The sequence below is a fragment of the Calonectris borealis genome, chromosome 2 (genome assembly GCF_964195595.1).
Source record: "Calonectris borealis chromosome 2, bCalBor7.hap1.2, whole genome shotgun sequence".
Lineage (NCBI taxonomy): Eukaryota > Metazoa > Chordata > Aves > Procellariiformes > Procellariidae > Calonectris > Calonectris borealis.
The window spans coordinates 3476506-3503605 of NC_134313.1; the positions used below are offsets into that span (position 1 = coordinate 3476506).

At 45.8% G+C, this 27100-nt stretch overlaps 1 protein-coding gene across 7 annotated transcripts in view; it reads left to right on the forward strand.

Annotated features, from left to right (window-relative positions):
• TSNARE1 (t-SNARE domain containing 1) overlaps positions 1-27100 on the forward strand; it is a 554353-nt gene that overhangs the window by 180960 nt on the left and 346293 nt on the right. The window contains exon 7 of one of the 7 annotated variants that reach the window (XR_012672221.1): positions 7276-9393. The exons of the other annotated variants lie outside the window; for them this stretch is intronic. The gene's annotated coding sequence lies outside the window, so the exon portion shown is untranslated. Of the gene's footprint in view, positions 1-7275; positions 9394-27100 lie in introns of those variants that run through there. 7 annotated transcript variants of the gene reach the window in all.

The following is a 27100-nucleotide window of genomic DNA, read 5'->3' on the forward strand; positions in this document are numbered from 1 at the left end:
GTGATGTGTCGCTGAAGATAAATTATTTTGAATAGGTGATTCCTTAATCAGATGCTTTTAGGTATCTCCAGAGTGTTCAGTTTAGGTCTGCGGCTTATTTGAAAATATTTAGGGCCCTTAGAAGAAGTCTCCCCATTTTTCAATAAGGTGGTCTCCATCTTTTCCTCCACAGGGAGAGGGAAGGAGGGGGTGAGAAATGTTGAAACTTGATTTGTCCTGGTGTTCAGGACAAGACTGAAGAGTTGGATATCCCAAGGTCCTGCTTCAGCCCTGACACTACCTCCCTCGCCATTTCTGGGCAAAAACTGAAGCAGCGCTTCTTTCCTAATGGTGTTGATAACTCAGGTTACACATTGCTCTTTCCTTTGTAATTTTGAAGCATATTGAGGGTCTTGCTGTGATTATGAAAATTGCAAAGAAATATTTATGTCAGACTGGGCAACAGGGAAGGAGGAGAAAACCTACCTTATTCTTCTTTGGGATCTCTACCTTGGGTAGAGGACGGGGGAAGAACCGGGGTGTCCAGTCTCCTGCTGGACATTTTGCCTCTTGTTAATTCCCTCGCTCCCGAGTGCGTTTCAGCATCATAAAGGTCTCGTCGCAAATATTGCTTTGAGTGCTAAAAGCTTTGCTCCCCTCTGCTTTCCTCCATGATTTAAAAGCCACAGATGCTGATACATCTCCGAGACAGAATCTATTACACTTCTCCTGCCAAGCAGAACTATGGCGCTTGCTTTATTTCCCTCCTCCTAACACTCAATTTGTTCTTTGTCGGTGCTCAGCTGGCCGCATTGCTGAGCACCAGCAGGGCTCCCTCTGCGCAGTGGTTCCTCTTAGCTTTCCCCTTCTTAATTTCATTATCCATTTCTAATGGCTTTTTAATGTCTGAGCTGAATTTACGGTACCAAGGACTTCGTGCACCTTCTGTTTCTCCAGAAGTGTTTCAGGGAGGGCATGATTGACCATCCGCCGCTTTACTCATGCCATGGAGAAGAGCTGGTCTCCAGGGTTGGAAATGCATTTATTGGTCTGTCTTTTTTTTTTTTTTCTTGAATGTGGATGGTGGAGCATTCAGGTGTGTGTCCTGAGCTTCCTACTGGTTTGTAGCAATTGCTGATTTTCCTTCTTTGAATCTCAAATGATTGAACACTTGATTGTATGTTGAGAAAGTCTTTGTCCACTTGTATCTATTCAGGTGTGACTAGCATCTTTCCCGGACGGCTCTAGAGGCATTCCTTGTAAACATTGCATCATTTACCTTTTCCTTGGTTTCTCTTTATAAATAGAGAATTCAGTAGTTCTAAAACTCAGTTCCCACTTTTTGTTTTGTTTTGTTTTACTTCCCTGTTTATTCCCCTGATCTTTCTCTGAGCATCCATTGGCCCTTATCCCAGCCATAGGGTGGGACAACAAGTTGCCCCTTGGCCTGGGGAGCCCACCACACCTCTCTGAACAAGATTAGTACGTGAGCTCGTCTCTGGCAGCACTACCAGGTTTTTACAGCTAATCTGCCTGGGTTTTGATGGAAGCAGCCAGTGTGTTTATCTCCAACTCTACCCTGGGGTCTTTGAGAGCCACAGACCTGCCAAGAGGGTAAGCGGCTCCCAAAGCTGCCCCGGTGCCGCGCAGGGGTCACAGTCATTGGTATCGGTTTTAATATTCATACGAACATATGCTATTTTTATTAGTCACTAAATCTGTCGGTGGTGTAATTGAGGCATTCCACATTTTAACGGTAATTAAAGACTGAGTAGTTCATAAAACATGACGCAGCCTGCGCGGTCCTGGCAAGGTACTGAGCGTTGCGTGCAGTTGCCAAAAGGATGCCAGGTGTTGACGGGAAAACCAAGCTGTTTCCCTTCCCATGTGCTTCTAGACTTCAGCAAGACCTGAAATGAGGCCTGACAACATGGATGTGACAACAGGTGATGGGGTGTTCTTCAAGCTAAGGCACCTTCATGGCCAAGAGCAGACCTGCAGTCCATCCCCACCAAAGCTGTCCATCGTACTTCTACATGTTCCTCATCACCAGCCTTCAATTACTTCTCCAGGGAGATTAATTCAGATCTCAGCATTGAGAAAAGCTCCCTGAAGTATAACCCAGTCCTTCCTTTAAGTCTGGTTCCTTCACATTTAGTGTTTCTTGCTCTGATCCTCCCCAGGTTACTTCTCCTCCAGAATGTTGGCCTAACAAATCGTGGCTTCAGAAAGGTCTTGGGACTCACCTTTTGTCTCTGACGGCATTAGCCTGAATTAGCCTTGCGTGCTGCAGAAAGTAAGAGTGAACGTCCCATGGCACGATGAATAAATGTGATAGGTGTATGGCGTGACGCAGGGATGACTGTGCCTGGGGGTCTTCATGGAAAACAGAGAAAACTTCCAATTTTTGAAGAAGAGATGAAGAGCTCTTGCTATTGGATTTCCAAAATTGTGAATGTCATAGTGGAGAGAGATACCGTTGTAGCGTGTCATCTCTTCCCTCTTTACCATCTTTTGTCTCATATAAAGTGAGAGTAATGGCAAAAACATAGTTTCTCAGGCATGTAACCTTGTGTGTCCACATTTTATAGATTTAAAACAAACGAACAAATAAAAAACCCCAACCAGAGCTGTTTGCTTTCTGGGAACCTTCTTGCTTTTGCTTTACAGCTCCAGCTGGGAAATTTGGGTGTAATTTTGAAAGGAGAAAAGTAGTTTCCTCAAAGGGCCAGCTGCCATAAAGTGGGAAATAAGAAAATGAAAATTGTTAATATTTATGTGAACACTGGTGACCAAAGCTAACGGGGGGATCAGTATTCATTCCTTGTAAAATAGAGATTATAGCTGCCTCTATCATTCCTTTTCTGCTGAGGTTCTGGTGCATTTATTCATTGCTTTATATTCTCAGCAAAGACTTACACTTACAAGTTGTGTTTTCCCACCACAGCGGGACAGGCAGTGAAAACAGAGTAGGATGGGTAGTGCTGTCTTTTGGGAAGGCAAATAGAGAAAAGATCTTGCTGATGCTTAAGGTGTGCTGTTGTGATATTGAGGTTTGTTAACACAAAGCCTGCGAACATAGTATGTGTGATCTGTTCCATCAGATATTTCCTGGACCATAGAGTGGATTTAGCTGAATTCCTTTGGAGGGAATTACAATTTTTTTCCCCAGTATAACTGATACCCATGTGCTGAAAATAAGTCTTCCTTCTTTTCAAGGACAGCTGCAGTAAAGGGAGCTTTGGGATGAATTTCCCCTTCCATCGCCTGCAATGCAGCTCCAGAGCAAGAGGAGAGGGAAGGGGGCTTTTTATTTTTTAAGCACTATTTATGTTGGTTATAAATATGCTCAGCAGCATTTGTTAACTCTGAAGAAAACCACGAGCGTTAAGCACTTGACCAAAGCAAGACACTGTGTTGCAAATGCATCTCTCCCCCTGGAGAGAAGAAAACAGATGTGTAAGTGGCTTTACGAGAAGCAATATCAAGTCGCTTTGTGCACTTTGCTGGAGGGTTGCCCTAAGAAATTGCAGAGCATACAGCTCTCAGCTCTCATTTTCACATGTCTTTAGCTATTAGAGAGGCTAATTTGGTACGTTCTCCTAACAGGGCACGAGACCCTGTGAACCACCAGCTCAGCTGCCTGTTTAGGATGGTTGCGTTTAGTTAGTGCTGCTCCTAAGCTAATACGGGCAGGGTTGCTTAGTTTGGGCATGCCGTCCTAATGTGGCTACAAGTCTTCAATCTGCACCTGGCAGGTTTGTGTCTCTTCAGTGGACACGTTTAGGTCTTGTCTGCCCACCAGCAGTTATGATAATTGGTCCATTCGGAGTAGGGAGACATGCAGCCGGGTCTGAAAATAGTGAAAAGATGATGGATCGGAGCCATTTATCTTGTATTGTAAGGAAAGAAAGGGGGGAGGTGAGAAAAGTGGCACCAGCTCAGTCCAGATGTTTCCTTGCAGTCTGCATTGGTGCTGCCAACTACGCCAATAAAATTAAGTCTTTGCCCTTGGAGCCTCCGGAGGCGTCGTTGAAGTTGGCTGGTCTTGTTCCTTGTGTTTTAGCAATGCAATAAATGGCTAGACACTAATCACAGCAACCTGCAAAAAAATACGAGAGGTGAAAAGAACAGCTAAGTTTTGGGGACTTAATTTGTTTCCAGTACTGGGGCAGGAAAAATCGCCGTTACTTGCAATTTGTGCACATTCAAGAGGCATTCAAAGAAGTATATGTAATGCACATATTTGGGTATATCAGCTATTGGGCTTTTTTCTTTGCTTAGAGGGACCGGTAGGATTTAAATGTGCTCAAAATAGAGAAGGTCACTCATTTCTTCAAAACTGAGGTTTTCAGGAAAACGTGGTATATGTCCCCCTCTCGAGGACACCAGCATGGTGTGAGTATAATTTCCATTTTGAGAAAATAGATTTCATCGACTGTATAGAGAAAGATAGGCCTGACTGCCTGAAAGGAATACATACCATATTATCAAATGCCTGCCGATAATCCCATCTATTTGTGCTGGGGCTCCAGTCTTGCTTCAGAGGGGAGTAAGCTTGTTATTCTTGGAGGAACTGTTAACAGCCATATGTCTGCGGGATCGGGCCCCCCCGAAAGAGCAGATTTAATTATACGCATGGCAAGTTCATGTACTTGCTTGAACAAAGAAACATCCAGTGTAAGCTTTTCTGGGGAGGAAGCATTTAATCATGCGTGTTTTGTGCCGCGCTCGGCATGATGGAATGTCAGGGAGCAATTCATTCCCAGCACCAGTGCAAAAATGGTGATTAATAAAATTATAACCATTTATACTTCTAATACTAGGTTTTAACCAGTCTGGTTTTGTCTTTCTCTGATTTGGGAGATAGTACAATTATTTTCATATATGTGAAGCTTGGATAATATGATAGCTCAAATGCTTATTCTCTAGTTGCTGATTTAATTATATGAAATGTCAAGTTAGTTTAAGAAATACCTGGGGAAACCCCTACCTCTGTCAACCAGGAATATGCCAAGTGTTTCAGAAGATAACTTGTACCTTGCTATGAAAAAAAAAATCAGGCCAGAAAGCAACACACGCACAGCGTCTGTGCGCTGCGTGACACATCTTGAATATTATAGCAAAATTGAAACAAGAGATACAATTTTCTTTTACATTTTGAAAGGTAACTAAAACAGCTTTGTGTTGCTCGCGGTGTGTCTCGTGGATGCCTTTTTATTGCCGACGAGTTTCAAACACGGTGAATAAAGGTAGGATTTGGGACTTTGGTTGGGGGGAAAAAGCGTTTACTTAGGTGGTTAGTTAACTCTTCTCAGCAATGCGAATCCTTATATGCATGTGATCTCTGCCTCAAGAAGGTGGACTTCTGATCTAGAAGAAAGGCCTGGGTGAATAAAAGGAATTGATATGCTCTTTGCCGAGATCAAAGAATGTGTTTTTTTTTTTTCCCTTGCGCTCCGAAGGCTTTGAAGCGCAGGAAAGCCACATCAGTTTAACAAGTTGCCGTTTATTAGCGGGGCTGTGGTTTGTCCGCTGAACCCGATGCCAATGTGAGATAAAACACGCTCGTCTAAATCTTTCACATGGGTGGAAGCAAGTCTAATTTATCTTGGTTTGCTATTGGCTGAGAGCGCACGTGCCTTTAGTGACGTCGGCTCAATGATGTAACTTGGTTGTGCATTGAAGTCGCGGTCCTAAGTACTGACAGCGATTGCTCTCATTTCTCGCAAAAAACTCAGTTTAAAACTGCACAGGCTGTGCTGCGAATATGCTCGCTGAATCTGATTTTGTAAGAGTGATTATTAAATTTCAGATGTGGCTTTATGGTTGGACAGACATAGCCTTGTGCAAGATGTGGAGGGCATCCGGGTCACATCCTTCTGCAAAAGCCAGGCGATTCCATCAGGCTTCAGAAGTTGACTTTGATGTAAACTACTTTTGAGATGCAAAATATTTTGAAATCTCTTCTGAATGCGAGGCTGAATTTAGTAACATCCCTGTGGTATTACTGGGTAAACAAGCACTTTATGCACCAGTATAATAAGAGTGTTTGAAGAAATAATTGGTTACTATTTTGGGGTAGAGCCTAAGTTTAAAAAAATTAATACGAGGTGAGGAACTTTGTCAATGTTTAAGAAATACCTTGCTAGTCTTGGGAAGATAAGTGTCTTGTTAAGAAGAACAGGCAATAGCTTCTTTTACTAATTAAGGACAAAGACTGCCTGAATTTTAAGAAAGCTATGTAGAAAAATGAAACTCTTACATAGGCATTAAGAGTAATTTTGGTAGTCTTTGAATAACAGATTTGTCTTCTCTGTAGTTTCTTGCAAGATCAGTGATCTCTGGATGGGGGCTAAATACAAGGAGTAGTTGCAACATCATTAACGGTGGAATTCTGTGTATGTCCTGATATGAGACAAAAGTGGTTACAAGGCTTTTCAGCGTGCATTGATGTTCTCTGCATGGTATTGAAGATACTAAGACCAACTCTGGATGGATATTTTAGTCCAGCCAAACCTCTGGAAAAGATGTCTATCATCAGTACTGATAAGGGAAGAGACGTATTTCTTACAATAAGCCAATGGTACCATTGCTGCTCCTTTGAAGCCACAGATTTATTTTGGGGAACTGAGGAGCCAGAGTTTCTTTTTTCAGATCTTTGGTAGTCATCATTTTAGCAAGTTCTGAAAATGTTGTAAGGTGAAGGATCAACAGTCTCTTCTGATTTAAAATATGGGGTTCTTTGACATAACAGTGGTGAGTTGTTTAAGGTTATTTAATAAGAATGAATTTGTGTTCATGGACTTCTGAATGAGTTTGAGTTGGAACTTCAGTTCCATAAATCAGGGTTAATTTCACCCATTTATGAGAAAGTAAGTTATTTGTAGGAGCACAACATACTTCAGCCTTGCTTCTGCTAGCAGAAGGCATTCCCAGCAGAGGAGGTGCCTTTCGCAAGTCTGGTCTCAAAGGTGGGAGAAGGTGCCAAGAACCCTCACGTGGTGCAAGAGTCAATGTGATTGTTACTGAGAACTGCTGTAGGACATTTGTGCTGTTGTGTCTGTGTGTATATGTGTGATGTTAGCTGTTCTCCCTCGTCTTACAGTTCTTTAATCATGAACATGCAGCTGTCTTTGGTTGTCATCTCCTTTAATATATGTAAGGTTTTGAGAATCAGTTCCCAAAGTTGACATTACAGAGCATTTCTGTGTGTATATAGTTATATAATATGTATATATGTATTTTTTTTTTCTTTGTTTGTCATACATTTTCTGTTTTTGTGAATTTGTTTAGGTGCAATTACCTGGAACACTGTATTAAAGCTCCTGTTTCTAGTCCTGCAGACCCTGGCGGGACTTCTGACTGATCACTTGGCTGGCGCGCGGGCTGAGTCATCCTCCCAGCCTGTGCTTATGACCAGCATCGCGGAAGTCAGCCTGTTTGTACAAGCAGCTTCAGAGAGATAAAAGCAATGGAAGAACTCTACAGTGGAAAAGGAAAAAAAAGGAAAAAAAAAAGACCTTTTTTTCAAGTCTTGAGTGATGGGAGAACCTATCAAAAAGATGTATTTTTCAAGTTTGAAGTGATGTGAAATCCTGTTAAAAAAAAATTAAAATATGTTTTTATACCTAGGTTGTAGATAGATAGTTATTTCATAGGTAATCACCTGAGTTCAGTCAAGAAAGCACAAAAGAAACCCTAAAAATCTATCATCTACCTGCCCTCAGACCTCTTTCACTTCTTTTTCCCATCAGGCCAGTTTTTATGGTAGCTGAGAACCTGGTTAATACCTTTAGATATTTCAAGCCAAATTTGGCGACTTGGGTGTGTCAAACATCTCTGCTCCTACAGCCATGGAGACTTGCAGGTTTGCCTTTGTTCTGGCAGTTGGAGAATTCATGGTCAGCACTTTCATAGTCTCAAAGTGCTTTTTGGGACAGACCTGCGAACCCTTGGAGGAGCCTGGACACTTGGTGTGCTCATCACTGCGATTACCACATCGAATATTTAATTGCATGACTTCACGCGCATCATTTTGGGCTCAGACTGACCCCTGACAAATTTTACCATGTTGGTATATGAGGTGGGCTGCAGGTGTCCACCTCAGCTCTGGAGGTTGCCCTCTCCCAAGTGAGCGCTTGCACCTGAATATTATCTTAAAGCACCAACAAAAGAGAGTTTCTATTAATATTTTGGGCTGTGATTGGCACCATCTGCCCAGCGGGTGAGCACTTGGTGGGGCAAGCGCTTGCTGGGGTAAAATAGTGTATGCTCCTGCCACTCTGCTTTAGAGTGTGTGAGTCAGAGCCTTTAATTCTCTCTGCTACAGTTCCCTCAGTAAATTAGGGATAATTATTGCCTTCCTCACAATTCTGAGGTGTATTGGAAAGTGAGGTTGGCAAATCCATTTTGATTTTCAGACCCAGACGGTATAAGATTAGAACTTCCTCCTCCTTTTTTTCATCATTCTTGCAATTACTGTTGCAAAGTATCGCACTATGGTGGCCACGCTGGCAGTCTCCGGTGCTTGCTCATCTCGTGTTCTTTGTTGTTTGTGGAAGGATATCTTCTTTTAAGGGAGGAATTTCTGGGAAAGCTTTGGGTAGGATCCAATGCGGAAAGGGCTGCGCTCACTTTCCCTGGACGGTGGTAGCACAGGCTGGAAGTCGAAGCTGAAGCTTTTTTGGCTGCTGTTGCACTTCAAGTGGACCTTATGGCTCCTAAAGGCCAACCAGAAGGCTTTCCTTTTAAACGGTTAAAAACTCCATTAGGTATTTCTCTTTGGTAAAATAGTCAATAATGAAATGAGTGTTGAAGGCATTGTTTCTTGGAGGGGAACGTGCCCCAGAGAGAGAAGTGGAAGACTAAAAACTTTTGCTACTGGTCAGGCTACTGGTCAAAGTGTAGAACTTCAACAAACGTGCTGAACTTGTTCATCCCTGGGTGGGGTTTGTGCTAAACACATACACACACACTGATAAAGATGAGGCAGTGATGCTGTCTGCCTCGGTGATTGTAAGCATTTAATTAATAGATTTTAAATGCTTTAATATTGATAGAGAAAAATAAACCTTCCCTTGATGTTACTGCATTACTTCTCTTGTGTCAGCAGAATCCTCAACTTGTCTTTTTTTTTTCAGATATCTAAGTATTAAAGTATTGATTTCAATATTTCTTCTTTGGACCCAGTGTATTAGCAGCAAATCTCACCTTCACGTGTCACATGCAGGCCTCTCTGAGGGACCTAGTTAGGAGGAAGATAGCCTCTGTGTGTCTGAGGAATTCAGCAAGGATGAGCTGGCTCCAGCGCATCCCTTTTCAGCAGCAACAGCTTCGGTCCTGCAGGGCTGTCTGTCCTTGAGATGGAAATTTAACGTTCCACAGCACTTCCCATTGCACCAAGCACAATCCGTAAAGGTACTGGATTGGATACTGACTGCGGTGGGTTGACCCTGGCTGGATGCCTGGTGCCCACCAAGCCACTCTGTCACTCTCCCTCCTCAGCTGGACAGGGGAGAGAAAATACAACGAAAGGCTCATGGGTCGAGATAAGGACAGGGAGAGATCACTCAGCAATTACCGTCATGGGCAAAACAGACTCGACTTGGGGAAAATGAATTTAATTTATTACCAATCAATTCAGAGTAGGATAATGAGAAATAAAAACCAAATCTTAAAACACCTTCCTCCCACCCCTTCCTTTTTCCTGGGCTCAACTTCACTCCTGATTTGTCTACCTCCTCCCCCTAAGTGGTGCAGGGGGATGGGGAATGGGGGTTGTGGTCAGTTCATTGCACATTGTCTCTGCTGCTCCTTCCTCTTCAGGGGGAGGACTCCTCACACTCTTCCCCTGCTCCAGTGTGGGGTGCCTCCCACAGGAGACAGTCCTCCACGAACTTCTCCAACGTGAGTCCTTCCCACGGGGTGCAGTCCTTCAGGAACAGACTGCTCCGGCGTGGGTCCCCCACGGGGTCACAAGTCCTGCCAGCAAACCTACTCCAGCATGGGCTCCTCTCCCCACGGGTCCACAGGTCCTGCCAGGAGCCTGCTCCAGCGCAGGCTTCCCATGGGGTCACAGCCTCCTTCGGGCATCCACCTGCTCCGGAGTGGGGTCCTCCACGGGCTGCAGGTGGATATCTGCTCCACCATGGACCTCCATGGGCTGCAGGGGGACAGCCTGCCTCACCATGGTCTTCACCATGGGCTGCAGGGGAATCGCTGCTCTGGCACCTGGAGCACCTCTTCCCCCTCCTTCTTCTCTGACCTTGGTGTCTCACATATTCTCACTCCTCTCTCTGGCTGCAATTGCTCAGTTTTATTTCTCCCCCCTTCTTAAATACGTTATCCCAGAGGCGCTACCACCGTCACTGATGGGCTCGGCCTTGGCCAGCGACAGGTCCGTCTTGGAGCTGGCTGGCATTGGCTCTATCGGGGGGAAGCTTCTAGCAACTTCTCACAGAAGCCACCCCTGTAGCCCCCCCACTACCAAAACCTTGCCACACAAACCCAATACACCGACAACAAACGCACCAATCATGATTCACCCATTGGTTTTCCACCATCAAGCTGCAAGCCCCACTGAGAGATGGCTACCAGGCAAAGATGGTATTGGAGAAGTTTGTGCTCTAGTGTATGAAAAAATGGACATATAATTATCACTGCCCATCACGAGTGTGGGAGCGGAATTGCACTCCTGAAGCTCTGCTTTCGTCTGCCTCTACCCTGCTAATTATTTGACTTGAGCGGGAGCAGTGTTTCTCCAGCACTGCAGCATCTTAGCTGGGAAGATCTCTGTCTACCTGGGAATAGCAGTAACGATTTATCAGCCACGGTTTGCATGAACCAGATTCAGGCTCATCTCCATAGAGCTCAGTTGTTCTACCAGGAAACTGCGCTCCGATTTCTTTTTCAGCACTTCTGACAAGCTGCGTGGTGTGATGGATGCTCAATCCTGTCCTGCGGAAAAAGCATCAGTCCCCTGAAAAAGTTCAAGAAGTAGTGTCAGCTATTGCAAAGCTCTGATGCCCCTTTTAGTGGAAAAGGGAACATACCCCATGTTTACCTCTGCAAACTGATGTATTGATAATCCAGTTTTATTGTGTGTTACTCTTAATAAAACACGGATAAACATCTGGGAGATGTTCAACAGAGAGAAGTAAAGCTGGGCATTGCTGGTCTGCATTTGGTGAGCCTGGGGAGTGGCAGTGTGACATGATGAGATGATTTATCAGGAAGAGGCCTCCAGACAACAGCAGGAGCGGCACTGCATGCCAGAAGACCAGCTCCAGATAATGCCATGCTGCAGAGTCTGATTTTTTCCTTTGCTTTCAGGTTTTCTCTGCCACCCACTCAATGTCCTTCAAAAGCCGACTGCCAGGAGCTGACTAATGCAATGGTGTTTATCCTTCGCTATGTCAAAATGAAAAGTAGCTTCGGTTCATTGAATCTAGAAGTTAAGTTCTCATCGGAGACCTGTGTGGGCTCAGCCTTCCTCAAAGATCTTCTCATTTGCTACATCCCATGTTCATGTGTTGGTTTTAATAAATAGATAGCAGCAAAGTTTGGAGTCCAGCTGCGCAGGCTGATGTTTTGCCCAAGGCTGTGCAGTAGAAGAGATGAAGATGGGCTACAGAGTGGGCTCTTGTGGCAGGCGATGGTGGAAACATTGCATGGGGAGGGAAGGACCTGCCATCTTGCATGAGGCCATCTAGTCTGGAAAGACTTTTCTACTATGAGGGTGACTGAGCACTGGCACAGGCTGCCCAAAGAGGTTGTGGAGTCTCCATCCTTGGAGTTATTCAAAAGCTGTCTGAACATGGTCCTGGGCAACCTGCTGTAGGTGGCCTTGCTTGAGCAAAGGGGTTGGACCAGATGACCTCCAGAAGTCCCTTCTAACCTCAACCATTCTGTGCATCTGTGATTCTGCCCTTTTGACATTGTTCTTGTGACGCCTTGGCAGAAGGTGCAGAAAGCTGGCTGTATGCCCTGTGGAGAGATGTTTTGCTGGTGAATGGTGGCCAGGCTGAGAATTACGCTTCTGTTGCCAGTTTTTTATCTGCACTCCATGGGGGTCTTCTCTTGTCCATGGAACCACACAAAAGCAAACTGAAAACAAGTATGAAGGCGAGTTTCCCAATGCCATGCAATAAATCGGTGGCTGAGCAGGAACTGGTGTGAGAGTGCCCAACTCTCCCTGTTCGTGATAGTAGGGTAGTCTCCACTCTTTCGTGCTTTGTATATTCTCTTCAATAGCATGATGACAGCTTTCTCTTTCCACCTGGTTATGTCTCTTGCATACCTCTCCCTAAAGAGCTGAAATACATCTGTAGATCAAATGTAATCTTGCCATTCTGCATCAGACCGTGCTCCTTCTGCTGGGGAAGCAGGCTGATGCTAACTGAGGGCAGCATGTCTTTTCTGCCTGGTTTCTGTTTCAGTAAGTGAAATAGAACTTACTATTCAGTAAGTTCTGTGCTGAGCACGTACAGGATCTGGGCATTGCAGGAGTTAGGTTTGCCTACACTTACCGTAGAACGTATGTCTTGAAGTAGAGTTAATGAAGTTGTGATCTGCCCCTGTGAGAATAAATAATAATAATTTTCCCGTGGTTAGTGCCTTTCATCCAAACATCATCTCAGCTATTCTACAAACATTAATGAATTTAACCTTCATGCCACCCCAGAGGAATAGTCCAGTATTTATCATCACTGTTTTATGGATGCCGTAGCCAACTCACGGAGAAGTTAATCAATTTTCCTGAGGTCCTATCAGACAGGAATAAAATATGGCAGTTTTTGGCCTATAGGTTTACAGACTAATACATTTTCCTTCTTTCTTTGTAAGACATCCAGAAGGGGATTTACCAGCTTGTAGATAAGGAGATGTCTGTTTTCAGGTCTTCACTGGGAAAGAAAGAGGTGCCTGTGAAATCTTTCAGAGAGGATGCGTCTGAACTACCAAGAGGGCCATGGCAGACCTGCAAGTAATAGCTTGTAAGGAGTTAAAGTCAATTGTAGTGCTTAGCGTGTGAGGCACAATCTGGGTTTTTTTGGGTAGCAACACAATAAAAATGTTAAGGCCAATTAATAAGAAAGGCCCTCAAGCAAACTTAGACTTCAATGGAGAGATCAGTGTCATTCTCCATTCTGCAGTGATAATAAATCACTGCTAGGATGTGTTACACTGGAATAGTCTTTTACAAAATTAAGAACTTTTTAAAAGAAATTTTAAAAATTAAGAATTCAAGCTTTGCTGCTTAGATAGCATTAGAATGAGAGTAGGCAATGAGAGTGAGTATGTGGAGGGGCATTTCTGTGCTACCACTCTTCTTGGGGAGGGACTAGCTGACTTGGAGAGTCTCTTTCTTTCCGTTTTATGATTCATTGAGTAGTTTGCTCAGTTGGGATTTGCACTGTTGACCTGTTGGCTCAGAAAAATGTTGAATCTTCCTTCAGGTGATTATATGGCTCACCCTACAAGCATGTGCAGAGCAGTAGCAGTATGGTAGAAGTAGCAGAAATCTCTCAAAAGCTACGAAGAGCCCTTTATGTTGCAAACCTTTTTCTTTCATTCTTTCCTTCATTCCCTTTTTTTTCCCCTGAAGAGTTGCTAAGGATTTAGAGCTACAAGGTTTGTGGCAATGGTATTTCACTAGCAAAGTGGTTCTCTGCACAGTTTTTGGGTAGCAACTTCATCTTTATTCTGATATTGGGCCCATCTCCTGGCTGCGAAGACCAAGAGTCATGTTTGGTCTCTACACATCATGTGAAGGTAGCAGGTGTCATGTTCGGAAGAAACAGAAGGAGAGGAGCCTCAATCAGCTCCAATTATGTCATTGGACGCTTTGTTGCAATTCGTTACAGGTCCTGAAAGTGTATGTGACTTTGAGGGGAGACTCCACAGAAAGCAGTTTTTGCTGAAGAAGTCCCCGAAATGCAAGTGGTCGGTAGCTGGGAAGGTGCTTGTGCAGTAGCATGTGTGCTTTCCACCTTCTTGCTCTTTCTAGACATCTGCTGTTCACCACTGCTGTAGACCTTTGATCTTCCCCAACGTGCCTGTTCTTATTTTCTGGTCAGTTGAGTCAGTTCCTGGCCACCTGTCCTCAGAGGCAACCAGTTGTGTTGAGAGCTTTACTGGTGTGGATGCACAATCCATGCCCACTTGATGCAGTAGCTTGGACACAGCACTGTCTACAAGGGGATGTACCATCAGGAGGAAAAGGTGCTTCTAGGGAAGGTCTGAGTCAATGAAATGAACCTTTTTATACAGCTGTTTCTCTTTTACTGCCCATCCACTTGCTTCTTGACCATGAGAAAAGGCAGAGTAAAAGCAGCCTAATCTCAGTAAGGGATGGAAAGCAAATAATTAGCAAGACAGTATTGCCCTGGAGGTTGCTGCAGTAAAATGTTAATTCCAATCTAAAGCCTAGATTGGAAATCATACATATTTAGTTAAATGTTTAGTACTTTGCATTTTTGCTCTAGTTAACTGTGTTCAGTATTGTGCTTACACTAATAAAACTTTTTAGCATTACTTTTCAAGAAAGCCAAATGGAGAGATAGTGGTCTTGTCTGCAAGCACAACTTGTTCCCATACGTGCGTGCATGCCTCTATAGTGAGGGGGTGCTGGGTAACACCTAGACTGAGGCCATGGTATTGGTTTCGGCAGCAGAGATTTGGGCATCAGAAAGTGGGAATATTCTCCATAGGTCATTGCTGCCTGTTTAGAGTAGATTACCTTCCCTCTCGGCACCCCTACTTTAATTTTGCATGAAACTCCAATCAAGCTTAGAGGGTTAATACTTGCATGGGACAGGGATGGAGGGGGAGCCTTTTGTAAGATGTACAATTGCCAAATAGAGGTAAGAAGGTCTAAACTTTTTTTTCTTTTCTTGGCAGGTTCCAACATGGTAGAGACCTCCCCTCCTTTTGATTTTTGTTGTCATTTTTACAAAGGCACTATTGTTTTGCTATACAATGGCATGAGTGGGAAGGGACAAAGTGGCTCAGACAGCACTGAACAGGAAGATTAGCTTTGCAGAAATAATAAAATAATTATTTTATTATTTAGCCAGGCAAGCATTGTCATTTGGAAGGCGGGGGGAGAGAGAGGAGAGAGAGATGTTATCAACAAAATTGATTGGTTTTTTTCTTTTATCCTTTCCTCTGTCAGAATAAAATAAATGTCTTTTCTTGAAGAAATATATACTTTTCTTGATTTCTAGAGGATAAACTTGAAGTTTAATTAGATTCAGTGGTGCAGTATTACTTCTCATCTGATGATCACTTTAATTAAATTATTGCAAGGATTGGAAAGTATTAATCTAGTAGTTGGAGAACTGAGCAAGCACTTGGGAAGTTTTACGTGGTGAGTCTTACCTTGAAACAAATTCTCTGTAACCATACATGGCTCCATGATTCGGTTTTCCTTCCTACTTGTGCTAATAATCTGTTTTTCTGGGATATCAAGAAGATGGTATAAAACCCCGAAGTGCGTGAAACATGTAAGACATTATGGAAATGATGTTCTACATTCATCAAAATGACATATACATTAAAAACTCAACAATTTCATTAACAGAACACTTTAGATTTTCATGAGAAATTTGGAAGTTTTAGCAAAGATTTACTAGCAGGTGCTTTTAATGTGCTCTCATTCTAGGACATCTCAGGAAAATATTTGCAATGAAAAACTAATATGCTATAAAACATGTTTTACGTGTGTCTGGGTGTATACATAGCACATGACATGCATATACCTACTGTAAGATGAAGAATTATCACTAACATTAAAAAATGAACACAGGAATTTAGATATTTTCAGTTAATTTACTGCCTTGCTTTGAAATTCCTAAATAAAGTGTTAGGTGGGATTTTTTGGGGGGCAGGAGGGTGTGGGGTTTTTTTAAAGCAGTGGGGGATGAACAGGTCCTTACTTCATAGTGGCAAAGTTTCAGCCTATATGGGTAAATACTGTGTTATGATGCATCCTGCTGCTGAATGCAAGAGCCTGTGCCCTAAGTATGTTAAATCCGCTGAAACTAATGGCAATATCTCCAGGCACTTATCGGAATATAGAGCCTGAGAGACTGTGCAATGCCTGGTTGTATTCTCACCGAAAACAATTTGTAATAGTTTTCTGCTCTGCTTTTCATAGTTTCTTGTGGCTATTGGATAGGGCAGATGCCTTGCAAGTCACTAGAGCAACTGTATATAATGCGTAATTCTATTGTATATAATACAGTGTAATATAAAATAGTGCACATCCCTATTTTGGTTGCATTGTTGTCTTGGTATGTATTCTGCTGAACTCAAACTCCTGTGGTTTCACCTGGTTTCCATCTACTCTTATGAGCTGCTCTGTGTTGCAGTAGAGGGAGACTTTGTCCATCCCAAAGGAGACTGTAGCCTGACAAAACACCAAGAGCTTCACATGTCTCAAGGAAAGGGAGCTGCACCTGTAAACCATAAATCATAGAATCATAGAACAGTTTGGGTTGGAAGGGATCTTTCAAGGTCATCTAGTCCAACCCCCCTGCCGTGGGCAGGGACATCTTCAACTAGACCAGGTTGCTCAGAGCCCCATCCAGAGGCTCTTGAATGTTTCCAGGGATGGGGCATCTACCACCTCTCTGGGCAACCTGTGCCAGGGTTTCACCACCCTCACTGGAAAAAATTTCTTCCTTAGGTCTACTCTGAATCTCCCCTCTTCTAGTTGAAAACCATTCCCCCTTGTCCTGTCGCAACAGGCCCTGCTAAAAAGTCTGTCCCCATCTTTCTTATAAGCCCCCTTTAAGTACTGAAAGGCCGCAATAAGGTCTCCCCAAAGCTTCTTTTCTACAGGCTGAACAACCCCAACTTTCTTCATAGGAGAGCCGTTCCATCCCCCTGATCTTTTTCGTGGCCTCCTCTGGACCCGCTCCAACAGGTCCATGTCTTTCTTGTGCTGAGGGCTCCAGAGCTGGACGCAGCACTGCAGGTGGGGTCTCACCAGAGCAGAGTAGAGGGGCGGAATCCCCTCCCTCGACCTGCTGGCCATGCTGCTTTGATGCAGCCCAGGATACGGTTGGCCTTCTGGGCTGCGAGAGCCCAGGAGTCACCATCCCTGGAGGTATTTAAAAGACGTGTAGATGAGGCCCTTAGGGACATGGTGTAGTGGGCATGGTGTGTTGGGTTGACGGTTGGACACGATGATCTTAGAGGTCTTTTCCAACCTGTATGATTCTATGATTCTATGATTCTATGATTGTCGGCTCATATCCAGCTTTTCATCCACCAGTACCCCCAAGTCCTTCTCCACAGGGCTGCTCTCAATCCCTTCATCCCCCAGCCTGTATTGATACTGGGGGTTGCCCCGACCCAGGTGCAGGACCTTGCACTTGGCCTCGTTGAACCTCATGAGGTTCCCACGTGCCCACTTCTTGAGCTTGTCCAGGTCCCTCTGGATGGCATCCTGTCCCTCAGGCGTGTTGACTGCCCCACTCAGCTTCGTGTCATCTGCAAACTTGCTGAGGGTGCACTCGATCCCACTGTCTATGTCATTGATGAAGATATTAAACAGTACTGGTCCCAATATGGACCCTGCGGGACACCACTCGTCACCAGTCTCCATCTGGACATTGAGCTGTTGACCACTACCCTCTGGATGCGACCATCCACTCAATTCCTCACCCACCGGACAGTCCGCCCATCAAATCCATACCTCTCCAGTTTAGAGAGAGGGATGTTGCAGGGGACCGTGTCAAAGGCCTTACAGAGGTCCAGAGAGACGACACCAGTAGCCCTTCCCATATCCACTGATGTAGTCATTCCATCACAGAAGGCCACTAGGTTGGTCAGGCAGGACTTGCCTTTGGTGAAGCCATGCTGGCTGTCTTGAATCACCTCCCTGTCCTCCATGTGCCTTAGTATAGCTTCCAGGAGGATCTGCTCCATGATCTTCCCAGGCTGACTGACTGGCTGAAACCAGATGAATTCTTTTGTATCTATTGATGTTGGGTGCCAGGAAATATGTTTATTATTATTGAATTGGACTACAAACATCTGCAATGGTTGTTCCTTCACTGCCCTTTACTGTTGCCTGCTGTCGGTGGCAGGTTGCACGGGCGTCCTTTCCAGCGCAGCTCCTCCTGCCGATGGGCAGCCAGGTTGGAGTGACAAGCTGTGAGACAGTCATCACAGAGAATTTTTTAGCTCTCTGCTGAAGCCTTAATTAGCTCACTTTCTTGAGCCGATTGCCTGACAGTGAATCTCCTGTATGGGCTTGCATCCTAAGTAGTGTTCATATGGACATGATGGGCAGATGTGCTTGGCACAACATCATCCTTCCAGCAAGATGGCCAGTTGTTGCTGTAGAGCATAATCGAGCCGTAGAAATAAGGGACTGTGTTTGTCCATGAATGAGGTGTCCTGGTTTCGGCTGGGATAGAGTTAAATTTCTTCCTAGTGCTGTGTTTTGGATTTAGTATGAGAAGAATGTTGATAACACACTGATGTTTTCAGTTGTTGCTAAGTGCCCTCCTAGTCAAGGACAGCTCCCATACTCTATCAAATGCACGAGAGGCCGGGAAGGAACATAATCAGGACAGCTAGCCCAGCTGGCCAATGGAGTATTCCATACCATGTGACGTCATGCTCAGTATATGAACGGTAGGCGTGATCCAGGAAGTACCGATCGCTACTTGGTTATCGGTCAGCGCGGGCGGTGAGCAATTGCATTGTGCATCACTCATTTTGTATATTCTATCATTATTTATTATCATTATTTTCCCTTTTCTGTTCTATTAAACTGTCTTTATCTCAACCCACGAGTTTTTCTCACTCTTACCCTTCCGATTCTCTCCCGGTCCCACTGCGGGGGGGCGGGGGAGTGAGCGAGCAGCTGCGTGGTATTTGGCTGCCTGCCGGGTTAAACAACGACATGAGGCTGCCTAATCTAGGAAAAGCATGAATGGGATCTTTACTTAATACTCATTTTGGCACATAAAGGACCATTTCCCTCAACACGTGACAGATGGGCGGTGGCCTTTCCTCTGCCCCCACCCCGAGGTCTCCCTGGCAGGGCTGGGAGCCTGCATCTCAGACAGATTGATCGGTCTGTCCAGTCGTCAAATCCAGCTCGAGTCAAAGCTCCTTTATTGACTTAACCGTAATGCAAGTATTGCCAAATCTAATACACGGGAATTAAATGGCAATTATCCATTTATTTGAGCTGGCTTCTTCCTCCCTCAGTGTTTCAGCTCTCTTTCGGCTTGCAGGCTGCTTTCTTAATCGAATGCTGCTCAGTGCGGGGCTGCCAGCTCTGGCTGGGTGGAGGGATAGGGGCAGCTCTTGACCCCCAGTGGTAGGGGGAAGGCTGCCCATACCAAGCTGAAGGCACATTCGCTTGGAGGACTTCCAGACCCTTTGCCGTATTTCTGCCCACCTCCGTGATGTGGACATCCCGACTCAAGGAGTGCGTGCACGTGGTGCTGCTCTCCACAGCCCAGTTGTGTCTTCCATCCCCTAGCCGAGGTGGGCTGGTTCCTTCAAGAAAATTGCCCTGCATGAGATGGTGTCCTAGTTTCAGCTGGGATAGGGTTAAATTTCTTCCTCGTGCTGTGTTTTGGATTTAGTATGAGGAGAATGTTGATAACACACTGATGTTTTCAGTTGTTGCTAAGTGCCCTCCTAGTCCAAGGACAGCTCCCGTGCCTACTGACAGCTCCCACAAGACGGGAGGGAACATAATCAGGACAGCCAGCCCAGCTGGCCAATGGGGTATTCCATACCATGTGACGTCATGCTCGGTATATGAACGGTAGGCGTGATCCAGGAAGTACCGATCGCTACTTGGTTATCGGTCAGCGCGGGCGGTGAGCAATTGCATTGTGCATCACTCATTTTGTATATTTTATCATTATTTATTATCATTATTCTCCCTTTTCTGTTCTATTAAACTGTCTTTATCTCAACCCACGAGTTTTTCTCACTCTTACCCTTCCGATTCTCTCCCCGTCCCACTGGGGGGTGGGGGGAGTGAGTGAGCGGCTGTGTGGTATTTGGCTGCCTGCCAGGTTAAACCACGACAGTCCTTTTTGGCGCCCAACGTGGGGCTCGAAGGGTTGAGATAACGATAGATCTGACCAAAGTGTGTTAAGGCAAAATTGTTATAAGCATCCATTATATTGATTGGTCACAATGTTGATGTATTGGCTGTCAAAGTTGTGGGGCTGGCTCTCAATGTTGGGTCATGTAATACCTTGCTTGCAGTATATGTTCCCTTTTGTGCTGTTTATCATTATTCAGAACTGGGCCAAGATTATCATTTTGTTGCTGTTTTATGAGGTGATAAAATCATTGGTCGTAAGTCTAATCTGGTATCTGTACTCGGCACTGCCATCATTTCTGTACCTCGGGAACCACCTCTTAGAAATTATTGGTAATTGCACTTGTTTCTCCTCGGAGAATGAATTTAAGGGGGAGACGGGATGGGACATTCTCTCCCACTTGTTCATCTTCCCTTCCATATCGTCAGAAACTCCTTTTTCTTCTATCCTCTTCACAAAGATGTCCACAATATTCCCTGAGAATTTTGAATATCCTTGGGATGTTCAAACAAGCATGTTCATATTGCTATGTCTCCTGAATGTGGTTCAGGCCTTGTTTAGGGTTAAACAACTATTCAGGAATACTGTCCAGAGATCAACCCTCAGGAACAAGAAAAGAGGGAGGGCAAGCAGCGGTGCCTCATCGGGGCGGGCGGAGCAGCGAGTCTCGGGGGCGGCTACAGACACGGTGGCTACTCAAACCCCGGCAACAGTCACCGTAGCTTCTCCAACCCCTGCGACAGGCACTGCAGCCACTCAAGCTCTGGCAGGCACTACAGTTACTCCAACCCCCATGACAAGCACTGCAGCTACCCAAACCCCAGCAACAGGCACTACAGCTGAACCAGAGGACCAACCCTTGCTGGTATCCGTTGCCCCTGTACAGAAGAGGAAATCTTGGAAGCGGAGATCAGGTCGTTTAGAAAGGGATGATGAAAGAGCAGGGCCATCACAAGGAGAGGAGGAGGAAGAACTCATAAACGAGACGGAAACCACCCGATCCCTATCCCTGAGTGAGCTGCGAGATATGCGGAAAGATTTCAGCCGTCGTCCAGGCGAGCATATTGTTACCTGGCTGCTCCGATGCTGGGATAATGGGGCCAGTAGCCTGGAATTGGAGGGGAAGGAAGCCAAACAGCTGGGATCCCTTGCTAGGGAAGCGGGTATTGACAAAGCAATTGGAAAAGGGACACAGGTCCTCAGCCTCTGGAGGCGACTGCTGTCAGGCGTGAAGGAAAGGTATCCCTTCAAGGAAGATGTTATATATCGCCCAAGCAAATGGACCACTATGGAGAGAGGTATCCAGTACCTGAGAGAATTAGGCGTGCTGGAGGTGGTTTATAGTGACCTGAACGACAACCAAACGCCCAAAGATCCAGATGACGTCCAGTGCACCCGACCCATGTGGCGGAAGTTGGTACGGAGCGCACCAGCATCGTACGCCAGTTCGTTGGCAGTATTGTCCTGGGCAGAGGAAGAAGCACCAACGGTGGATGTCTTAGTTAGCAGACTTCGGTATTTCGAAGAAACTATCTCCTCCTCCCTTGTCTCGGCTGTAGAGAAACTGTCCCGAGAGGTCCAGCAACTCAAAGACGATAGGTCCTATTCTCCACCTGTACGGACCAGTATCTCAGCCATTAGGAGTCAGCGTTTTTCTCCTCAAGAGAGAGGATATCGAAAGTACACACCACGGGGCACCCTGTGGTTTTACCTGCGTGACCACGGAGAGGACATGAGGCAGTGGGATGGAAAACCTACCTTGACCCTAGAGGCACGGGTACGTGAGTTGCAAGGAAAAACAATCACACAAGGGGGTTCTCCCAGGAAAAATGCTGCTCCAGTTTTCAGGAAAACCCTGTCTCATGACGGTCCAGTTTCCAGTGAACAGTTCCCCAGACAGAGTAGAAGGGCTGATCTTACTTTGGACTGTAATGAAGGAATTCTTGACTCACGTTTGCAAGAAGTGAGAAGCGGATACTATGACCAGAACTAGAGGGGCCCTGCCTCCGGCCAGGTGGAGGAAAGGGACAACCGGGTTTACTGGACTGTGTGGATTCGATGGCCTGGCACATCAGACCCACAGGAGTATAAGGCTCTCGTAGACACCGGTGCACAGTGCACCCTGATGCCATCAGGCTATAAAGGGGCAGAACCCATTTGTATTTCTGGAGTGACAGGGGGATCCCAAGAGTTAACTGTATTGGAGGCCGAAGTGAGCCTGACCGGGAACGAGTGGCAGAAGCACCCCATTGTGACTGGCCCAGAGGCTCCGTGCATCCTTGGCATAGACTACCTGAGGAGAGGGTATTTTAAGGACCCAAAAAGGTACCGGTGGGCTTTTGGTATAGCTGCCCTGGAGACGGAGGAAATTAAACAGCTGTCCACCTTGCCCGGTCTCTCGGAGGACTCTTCTGTTGTGGGGTTGTTGAGGGTTGAAGAGCAACAGGTACCAATCGCTACCACAACAGTGCATCGACGACAATACCGCACCAACCGAGATTCCCTGATCCCTATCCATGAGCTGATTCGTCGACTGGAGAGCCAAGGAGTGATCAGCAAGACTCGCTCACCCTTCAACAGTCCCATATGGCCAGTGCGAAAGTCTAATGGAGAGTGGAGACTAACAGTAGACTACCGTGGCCTGAACGAAGTCACGCCGCCACTGAGTGCTGCCGTGCCGGACATGCTAGAACTTCAATACGAACTGGAGTCAAAGGCAGCCAAGTGGTACGCCACCATTGACATTGCTAATGCCTTCTTCTCCATCCCTTTGGCAGCAGAGTGCAGGCCAGAGTTTGCTTTCACTTGGAGGGGCGTCCAGTACACCTGGAACCGACTGCCCCAGGGGTGGAAACACAGCCCTACCATTTGCCATGGACTGATCCACACCGCACTGGAACAGGGTGAGGCTCCAGAGCACCTGCAATACATTGATGACATCATCGTGTGGGGCAACACAGCAGAAGAATTTTTTGAGAAAGGGGAGAGAATAACTCAAATCCTTCTGAAAGCCGGTTTTGCCATAAAACAAAGTAAGGTCAAGGGACCTGCACAGGAGATCCAGTTTTTAGGAATAAAATGGCAAGATGGACGTCGTCAGATCCCAATGGATGTGATCAACAAAATAACAGCCATGTCCCCACCAACTAGCAAAAGGGAAACACAAGCTTTCTTAGGCGTTGTGCGCTTTTGGAGAATGCATATTCCAGATTACAGCCTGATTGTAAGCCCCCTCTATCAAGTGACTCGGAAGAAGAACGACTTCAGATGGGGCCCTGAGCAACAACAAGCCTTTGAACAAATTAAACAGGAGATAGTTCATGCAGTAGCCCTTGGGCCAGTCCGGGCAGGACAAGATGTAAAGAATGTGCTCTACACCGCAGACAGGGAGAATGGCCCTACCTGGAGCCTCTGGCAGAAAGCACCAGGGGAGACTCGAGGTCGACCCTTAGGGTTCTGGAGTCGGGGATACAGAGGATCCGAGGCCCACTACACTCCAACTGAGAAGGAGATATTGGCAGCATATGAAGGGGTTCGAGCTGCTTCGGAAGTGGTTGGTACTGAAGCACAGCTCCTCCTGGCACCCCGACTGCCGGTGCTGGGCTGGATGTTCAAAGGGAGGGTCCCCTCTACACATCATGCAACTGATGCTACGTGGAGTAAGTGGGTCGCATTGATCACACAACGGGCCTGAATAGGAAACCCCAGTCGCCCAGAAATCCTGGAGGTGATCACGAACTGGCCAGAAGGCAAAGATTTTGGAATATCCCCAGAGGAGGAGGTGACACGTGCTGAAGAAGCCCCACTGTATAATAAACTACCAGAAAACGAGAAGCAATATGCCCTGTTCACTGATGGGTCCTGTCGCCTTGTGGGAAAACATCGGAGATGGAAAGCTGCTGTATGGAGTCCTATATGCCAGGTTGCAGAAACTGCTGAAGGAGAAGGTGAATCGAGCCAGTTTGCAGAGGTAAAAGCCATCCAGCTGGCCTTGGACATTGCTGAACGAGAAAAATGGCCAGTGCTCTATCTCTATACTGACTCATGGATGGTGGCAAATGCCCTGTGGGGGTGGCTGCAGCAGTGGAAGCAGAACAACTGGCAGCGCAGAGGTAAACCCATCTGGGCTGCCGCATTGTGGCAAGATATTGCTGCCCGGGTAGAGAACCTGACTGTAAAAGTACGTCATGTAGATGCTCACGTGCCCAAGAGTCAGGCCACTGAAGAACATCAAAACAACCAGCAGGTGGACCAGGCTGCTAAGATTGAAGTAGCTCAGGTGGATCTGGACTGGCAACATAAGGGTGAATTATTTATAGCTCGCTGGGCCCATGATGCCTCAGGCCATCAAGGAAGAGATGCCACATATAGATGGGCTCGTGATCGAGGGGTGGACTTAACCATGGACGCTATTGCACAGGTTATCCATGAATGTGAAACATGCGCTGCAATCAAGCAAGCCAAGCGAATAAAGCCTCTCTGGTATGGAGGACGATGATTGAAATATAAATATGAGGAGGCCTGGCAGATTGATTATATCACACTCCCACAAACCCAGCACGGCAAGCGCTATGTGCTCACCATGGTGGAAGCAACCACCGGATGGCTGGAAACATACCCTGTGCCTCATGCCACTGCCCGGAACACCATCCTGGGCCTTGAAAAGCAAGTCCTGTGGTGACATGGCACCCCAGAAAGAATTGAGTCAGACAACGGGACTCATTTCCAAAACACCCTCATAGACACCTGGGCCAAAGAGCATGGCATTGAGTGGGTCTATCACATCCCCTACCACGCACCAGCCTCCGAGAAAATCGAACGATACAACGGGCTGCTAAAGACAACACTGAGGGCAATGGGTGGTGGGACATTCAAGCATTGGGATACACATTTAGCAAAAGCCACCTGGTTAGTCAACACTAGGGCGTCTGTTAATCGAGCTGGCCCTGCCCAATCAAGACTTTTACGTACTGTAGATGGAGATAAAGTCCCTGTTGTGCACATAAGAAATATGCTGGGGAAGACAGTCTGGGTTACTCCTGCCTCTGGCAAGGGAAAACCCATCCATGGGATTGCTTTTGCTCAAGGACCTGGGTGCACTTGGTGGGTGATGCGAAAGGATGGGGAGGTCCGGTGTGTACCTCAAGGGGATTTGATTTTGGGTGAAAATAGCCAATGAACTGAATTTTATGATGTCAATTGTTATATGATATTGTATATCATTATTTCTATGGTTGCTATCAATGGTATAGCAGTGAAAATCACCCAGATTAATGAAGAATGAACTAACTCCGATGAAACCGAGCAAAGTGCAACGATGATAGAACTGGACGAGTGCAGCAGTACCGAAATGAGAACTGGCTTCAGGATGCAACAGCCCAACACCACACACCATCCTTCTGGCCCTGAAAGACTGCTATGACAGATGGAGCCCAAAGTTGTGGACTAAAAGAACTCAATGGACATTTATATATATTTATGTATATATATGTATGTATATGTATTATATGTATATATGTATTATATATGTATATATATAAAAAAGATAGTGGTGATTAATTGAAAGGTATCGAAAAATGTGAGACCTAAGCATAACGTAAATGGTACGGAATAAGGGGTGGATACTGTCCTAGTTTCGGCAGGGATAGGGTTAAATTTCTTCCTAGTGCTGTGTTTTGGATTTAGTACGAGGAGAATGTTGATAACACACTGATGTTTTCAGTTGTTGCTAAGTGCCCTCCTAGTCCAAGGACAGCTCCCGTGCCTACTGACTGAGCCAGGTACACAAGATGGGAGGGAACATAATCAGGACAGCCAGCCCAGCTGGCCAATGGGGTATTCCATACCATGTGACGTCATGCTCAGTATATGAACGGTAGGCGTGATCCAGGAAGTACCGATCGCTACTTGGTTATCGGTCAGCGCGGGTGGTGAGCAATTGCATTGTGCATCACTCATTTTGTATATTCTATCATTATTTATTATCATTATTCTCCCTTTTCTGTTCTATTAAGCTGTCTTTATCTCAACCCATGAGTTTTTCTCATTCTTACCCTTCCGATTCTCTCCCCGTCCCACTGGGGGGGCGGGGGGGAGTGAGTGAGCGGCTGTGTGGTATTTGGCTGCCTGCCAGGTTAAACCACGACAGATGGGTGAAAAGGAGGTGCAATCGGATGATAGCTAAGCAAGGGACAGGAAATCTTCTCAGGCTTTTTGGGGGATCCTTATGGATTTTCTCTAAAAAGACCAACATTTGGTATGTTTGTGGGCTGGAACATGGGCTGTACCACATCGCTGTACATTAGGTTGCCCAGCCTTGACACAGGTAACGTCTGACCTAGGTTCAGATGCCAGCCAGGGGTTAGAGAGCTTTTCTATCTCATCATTTGTCTTGGAGCTCACCAGCTGCTGGGAGTTGTTTTGTAGCAATACCAAAATGCACCCAAGGAAGGTGGGACTGTTGCTCCTTCCTGCATGCAGCAAACATATTTCTTATTTGGTATTGCTTTTTTTTTTAATAAGCTTTTTTCCAGGTGGTGCCTCACCAGCATCTAATCATTTCGACTGCGAGTGGTTTTTGCTGTAGCCACTGTTTGAGTATTTCACTGTTCAGAATAGAGGTGCAGGCTGTTTTGGGAATAGTATGCCCTCCGCATCCCACTGCCCCATCCACGTCCTAAGCTTTAGCATCACTGCAAGAAAAAGGGAGTTTTGTCGTGGCTGTAAAAATCGATGCTGTGATGTGTAATCATGTGCCAGGGCAGGAGCATCCCTTGGGGTCTTCTGGAGCATCTTCAATACAAGATGCTATGTCCCAAGGGCTCCATTTGAAGACTACCAGGGTAATCTGGTCCCACGCTAGTGTGATGCTATGGGCTGCTGATGCACACTGGATCTATGAACCTCTTTCCTGTGGGAAGAGGGATTTTTGGTGATTCCTCACGTCTCTGTGTAGTGGGGGAGTACACAAAACTTTGGAAGAATTTCATCATCGCTGTGCAAACTACCATTAGTAATGGCATGACGGGAGC